Genomic DNA, 6,000 nt, shown 5'->3' with positions numbered 1-6,000 from the left:
ACTTCTTTTTATAAAAGATTAAGGGTCATCTGTAGATGCATGCAAGAAATACAGAAGAAAAAGGAGTAACATGTTTCCTATAAACAAGACTCTTAACTCCATTTGGAACTATAATATAGAGAACTCGATGACACTTGCATTTCCTTCTCCAGATATCACCCTCGTTTATATGCATAGAGAAATTAGTAACCACCACAACATTATTTTTATTGTTATCTCATGCTTGAAAAGATCAGTGACTGAGTAGAAGAAATATGTCCTCACTCTGCCTTTTCATGAAGCTAAGTAGTTTTAGAGTAAATGCAGTAGCATTTTGTTGGGCTGCAAAGAGTTCTATGGCACCAAGGAAATCCTGGTTCTCTTCATGTTACTTTGGAAATCGAGCAAGGAGAATGCAACCCATCATCCACAACTGTCTTCCACCAGAGTTTTCTTTGCTCACTGTTAGAGAGAGGGCCACTTGGGATGAGCAATTCTCGGGGATAGAGATCTGTGATACTTAGGTCTGTACTCTTTGGCAAAATACAACCTAATCCCATTGTTGCAGAAAGGAAACAAGAAAAGATCTTATTGACCACATAAGTTTTGCAAGTGTTGGTAAAATGTAACAATGTCAGAAGCACAAATTGCCACAGATTTACACAGATAAAACGATATCATGTTTCTCTTTAAACCAGAGCTGGCACCACCAGAGGAACTGCAAGTTCTCTCTCCTGCTTAGTTGCCGTAATAGTACTGACAGATAAATGTGAAGAGTTATTATGGATGAATGAGTATAGCAATTCAAACGATAACAGAAAAAGGAACCAAAGTAATTTACATATCCAGTAATATGTTCAGACATTTTATACATTAACCAACACAATCAAAGACACACCACCGTGCAGGCACCTAAACTAATAAGGCATACACTAAAGGAATAATGACTAGGTGCAAACCATGAGCTTAACCAGCTTTGCATCGATAACCATCTTCCTTTGGCTTTAATCTCCCAAGATCTCAATTTCAAGAACTTGTTATGTAGCAAAAGAGTTGTACAACCACGATGAAGCTTGATTTTGTGGTTCTGAAGTCAGGCCAGTGAGTGGCAGAACTCAAAATCATTGCCATGCATAGAAATACTAGCCAACATGAATGTAGCTGGACTTCTTTCGAGGACTCTATTCAACATATCTCATCTAAACCCACACATAGTATTACGTAGCAGAAATAACTGTGATGGATTTATCTGGCAGAAGGACCAAATGGTCCTATATCAGATGCAGTTTCTTGGCTTACATTAAAGCCTTTACTATATATGTTCTCGCTCTTGTAAGAATCAATCTCTTGCTCCAAGCAGCTCTTCAGCTGCATCACTACTTCGAACATTGTTGGTCTCTGGCTGCCTTTATCTGCTGTGCACGTGAGAGCTAATTCCAGGATCTTCCATGCAGAAGTAGGGTCGTATTTTCCTTGTAGATTTTCATCAACAATTTCATCTATGTTCCCCGAGGAAAGACTTGGGGCGATCCACTGCATGATGTGAATGTTTCCCAGACCAGGCACAATCGGAGGTCTTCCTGTGATAAGCTCCAACAGAACTATACCAAAGCTATACACATCACTCTTGTTGGTGAGTTGGTAAGTTTGATGGTACCTAAAGAAGCATTAACATGATAATTCTAGTCATTTATGATCCACAAAGGACTAGTAATGCCTCTGCAGTCAAGTACAATAAATAAAGCATGGAAAGTTTAACAACTTCAAAAAGAGCATCAAATTGTCATCTCGAGAAACCAGTATAGTAGACCGACCATACATGATTCATTTTAAGGCCAAGGAGTAAATAATTTACAGTGCCATAGTCCTCAGCAATATTGTTTCAGTGGAGTCTAGACTTTCCTAGTAAGGTTTAAATGAAGAGCACATGTGCTACAGATGAAGTTTTCTTATGATCTAGTTAGAAAAGTAATTTATTACCAAATATATTCTTCCACAAGTTACAAAAAATTCTTTCTAGATTATTATACACATGGGCCGGCTAGATTGGTTGGTGAGAGGAAGATACGGGAAGTAAATAGATATATTTGATGTCTCATTTATTTTGCACATTGTCCATTTGACAAAGAGACATATGAATGAATTGCCTGAAGAGGTTAGGCTGAGAATAAAAGGGTGTAGAAGACATACTCAGGATGGATATATCCAGGGGTGCCAACCATCATCTTTGTGGACACGTGGGTTTGGTCATCAGTATGGAAAGACTTGGATAACCCAAAATCTGCTATCTAGCCTCTAGTTCTTCACTCAAGAGAATGTTATTGGTCTTGATATCTCTATGGATTATTGGAGGCCTGCATCCTTTATGCATATATTCCAGTCCTACACTGTTAAATATAGATTGAAATTATAAAAGGAAAGATCATATTATCGAAGACAAGTAGAAAGACCAATGGGGGATGTTATATCCTCCCAAACCTCGTGCAGCGTCAAGTGCAATTCGTAGTCGTTGACCCCAGTTCAAGGCTTTAGCACGACCAGCCTTATCTGATAATTACAAAGAAATTTCATTAATGCAATTTAACAAAAGATCAACAAGAAATAACCATTTCGCTTCAAATTTCCAACTAGATGTCTCCCTCAAAAGATGGATCTTTGGTTATGAGTCATGAGAATATCTAATCTTCACTACTCCGATACAAGCCATTGGCCACCAAATCAAGATATTACTTCTAAAAAAATTACAGCTTCCTAATTGAACATTAGAATGTGAACGATACACAATATAAAATTTAACTAACATTGTAACAATTCTCCGCCCTTAATATTATATATTTTCCTAAATTATTTTTCCATTATTATTCACAAAAAAGAAAATTCCATATTATTAAGCATTTGGAGAAGAGAAGCAACAGTGCTAAAGTTCAGCATTCTTAAACCTTGTAGATTCTCATGAAGACTTCCTCGCTGCATATATTCATAAACAAGAGCTAGGCAATTTTTATCGATGCAATAACCAACCAGTGAAACCAGATTCCTGTGGTATATTTTTGTCGAGTTCTGAGCCTGCAGATTAAAGTGCAAAATATTGTCTAAAAGATTTCAGAGAAGAAAATTGCTGTATGGCGAGCAACAACGAGCGATTAAAAGGTCGTAATCTCATATCAAACGTCACAATATAGAGAACAAATTGCAAACAGAGGATAAAAGGGACCTACGACAATCAACTTTCTGTTAAAAAAGAGTTGACCTACGACAGTCAATTTTGTTCTTTCAAATACTTGCACACTTATGACTATAAACACAGTTTAGGCCGTCCCAAGTACATGATTTTGGAGCACACGGATCACCCATCCAATTTCTCTTTATTTGATATTGTAATTTGATTTCTTCCATGGCATCAACTAGCATCCAGAAAATCCAAGAGTAACATACATCAGCGTATACTTTGAACATAACCTTTTCTTTCAGTAACAAGTTGTCACTAAGTAAATAAACAAGTTAGCATTGAGAGAGCAAACGGAAGCATCATTATTGAGTTGTAAAAACTAGTAACATACTTATGATTGGCATCACATATATGTCCAAGCATCCACATGGATCAATATATACCACATCATTATTTTTTTATTGTTATATAAGGCAGTGCTGCTAGTAAGTTATATATGAAAGCAACCAAATTTTCTAAATCCAGACTCCCATCATTTATATTCAAACACTTGTGTGGTGGCTTCTGGACTGGCTACTTGGGCCAAGCTCAATGTATGGAACTTAAATTAAACAGGGAGTTAATTTTACTTTTGGAACTGAAATTCTGAATTCTGATGCCGCATCAAATTTTGATTATAACCAACCGCATGAAAGTAAGTTATCAGATGCGGCAGAATTTAGTGATTCATATTCTAACAGGTTTAACTAATTAAAAGTAAGAGTTTTCTTTTTTTCTCCTATTAGAACTAAAACCTGTTATATAGAAACGTGGCAGTTCATAATCAGCACATCAGGAAAAGGGGGGGGAAAAGGAGTTGCGCCCATGTGCATTGCTAAATGATCTCGAATCATTTTTGTTCATAAAAACAAAATCCGAAGCCTCTTTCTTGGCATCGGTTTGCCTGTGCATGTTGCTGGAAATTGCTAATTTGACTGCATTCTCGATACGAGAACAATGATAAAGCTTTAATTTCTTGAAGGTGAAGGATAGGGCGAGAGAGCTGAGACGTCTTACCATCTCCAGAATCGGTGGCTGCTTGGGTGAGCTGCTTCAGAGAGTATACCTCGAAGGCGTTGATGATGGGGGGGAGGGTGGAGTTGCTCGTGGCGTCGAGAACGTATTGGTATCGAGAATAGCCTTCGAATGGCTCAACGCTGTATGTGTAACCACATGATAGGTAACGCGGGGTATACCAACTAGATCTGGTCTCGCCATTCCGGGTGATGTTGAACACCCTGGTCGCGTTGCCCGTCAGCGCCCGGAGTTGGGTGAAGTAGAGGACGTGGTACAGCTTGTCGTATGGGGAGGCGGCGTCCAAGGAGAAGTCCAGCTGCCGGCCAGCAGCCGGAGTCACCGCGGTCTGCAGAACTGTGATAGGCGGCTCGAATAAATCGTCGGCATTGTCCACCTTCAAATCGGTGGACAAGGTAACCCATGAAGGATCGATGGAGGGGTTCCAAACGCGATCGTAAGGGTCGTCGGGAAACCTGCCTGTTTCGAGGCTCCAAGGGAAATTAGATTATTAAATGGCCGCAGCTTAGCTAATTTTGCGTGCTTAATTAATTAATTAATTAATTAATTAATTAATTAATTAAGCCTCCTTAATCATAATGAGTTTTAATCCCAAAGACTCTCAACCTCTCTAAGCTATCTTTCGGCTCTGCGTGATTTCTGTTCCTCCTCCTTTCTTTCCTACATCTAAAGCATTAGATTAACCTGTATATATTTTATTAGTTCTTAGATCTTGGAGTTGACTTACTACTGATCAAACGATTAATTTTTTTATTATCTTTTAAAAAAATAAAAATTGGATGTATAACTATTATAATGAGTATAATGACATTAAAAAATTGATATAAAAATAAAATTAAAAAAATTTATAATCAAACTCTAAATGACTATACCAAGTTAATAAGTTTTAAATGTAAGAATTTAACCACTATATCATAAATTTTATTTTTATCATATTTAATCAATAAAAAATTATTGATTTTAATTTTTTAAAATTAAAAATAGAAATTAGATTTTGGTTCGGTTTAGAATCAACAAACTATTGGCTCAAGATAAATTTAAACCCCCCTATTTCAGATGGTAAAAGATAAATTTCCTATACCTTACGGTGTCGGATGCTCCGAAGTTTTGTCGAGTGACGAGAACCACAGACTGCGATGCATTCACGTATTCCCCGTAAAGACCGTTCCCGAGTGGCCTCAGATCGAAGGAAGATATAAAAGGAGTTCCACTCCCTGTATCTATGCAGCAGGTAGTGGCACCTGTATCTAGTATGGCATTAACTTCAAAAGAGGGAATATTTAGGATTTCAATTTGTACCTTTAAGTTAAAAAGCATATTCTTGGATCTTTTTGATCCACTTGTTTCCTTTGTTTCCATGGACAGGATTTTCTGAGTTTCTTCTTCCAGTAGGACGAAGGCTTCCTCGCCTTCTTCCATTTCCCCTTTTTCTAACCTTTGTATTTCCTTTAAGAGATCAGCCTTTTCTAGTCTCAGTCTGTCTACTTCCATTACTTCCCTTTTCAGTTTGTCATATTTTTCCTTTAGCTCTAGTACCTCGTTTTTCAGACGGAGGTTTTCTTGGGCTATGGCTATGAACTGGACGTGCATTTCTTCAACCTCTCTGGTCTTTTGTTGTTCGGATTCTACAGCTATCTTGAGCATCCTTATCTCTGCTTCATAGTGATTAATGAAATCTTGTTGTTGCTGAAGCAGGTTTTTGGGCTCATACCTTGTGAGTTCTTCCAACATAACGGGGGTTCTTTTGTCAAAATAATACATACTACACATCCCGCATG

The 6,000-nt window shown here is 37.7% G+C and overlaps 1 long non-coding RNA gene across 3 annotated transcripts; it reads right to left on the bottom strand.

Annotated features, from left to right (window-relative positions):
• Window positions 1–796: 796 nt before the first annotated feature.
• Window positions 797–4,666, bottom strand: LOC103981734 (uncharacterized). Of its 3 annotated transcripts, none has more exons than XR_010512983.1 (5): window positions 4,205–4,666; window positions 2,919–3,045; window positions 2,458–2,526; window positions 2,170–2,366; window positions 797–1,636 (listed from the first exon to the last, which is right to left on the bottom strand). It is a non-coding gene; the product is annotated as an uncharacterized LOC103981734 (long non-coding RNA). The 3 variants fall into 3 exon arrangements; XR_010512984.1 differs by having other exon boundaries at window positions 2,170–2,361; XR_010512982.1 differs by having other exon boundaries at window positions 2,170–3,045.
• Window positions 4,667–6,000: the final 1,334 nt, after the last annotated feature.

The sequence above is a fragment of the Musa acuminata genome, chromosome BXJ1-4, assembly GCF_036884655.1.
Source record: "Musa acuminata AAA Group cultivar baxijiao chromosome BXJ1-4, Cavendish_Baxijiao_AAA, whole genome shotgun sequence".
In the NCBI taxonomy this organism is placed as follows: Eukaryota; Viridiplantae; Streptophyta; class Magnoliopsida; order Zingiberales; family Musaceae; genus Musa; species Musa acuminata.
This window is presented reverse-complemented; position numbering and strand designations above follow the sequence as displayed.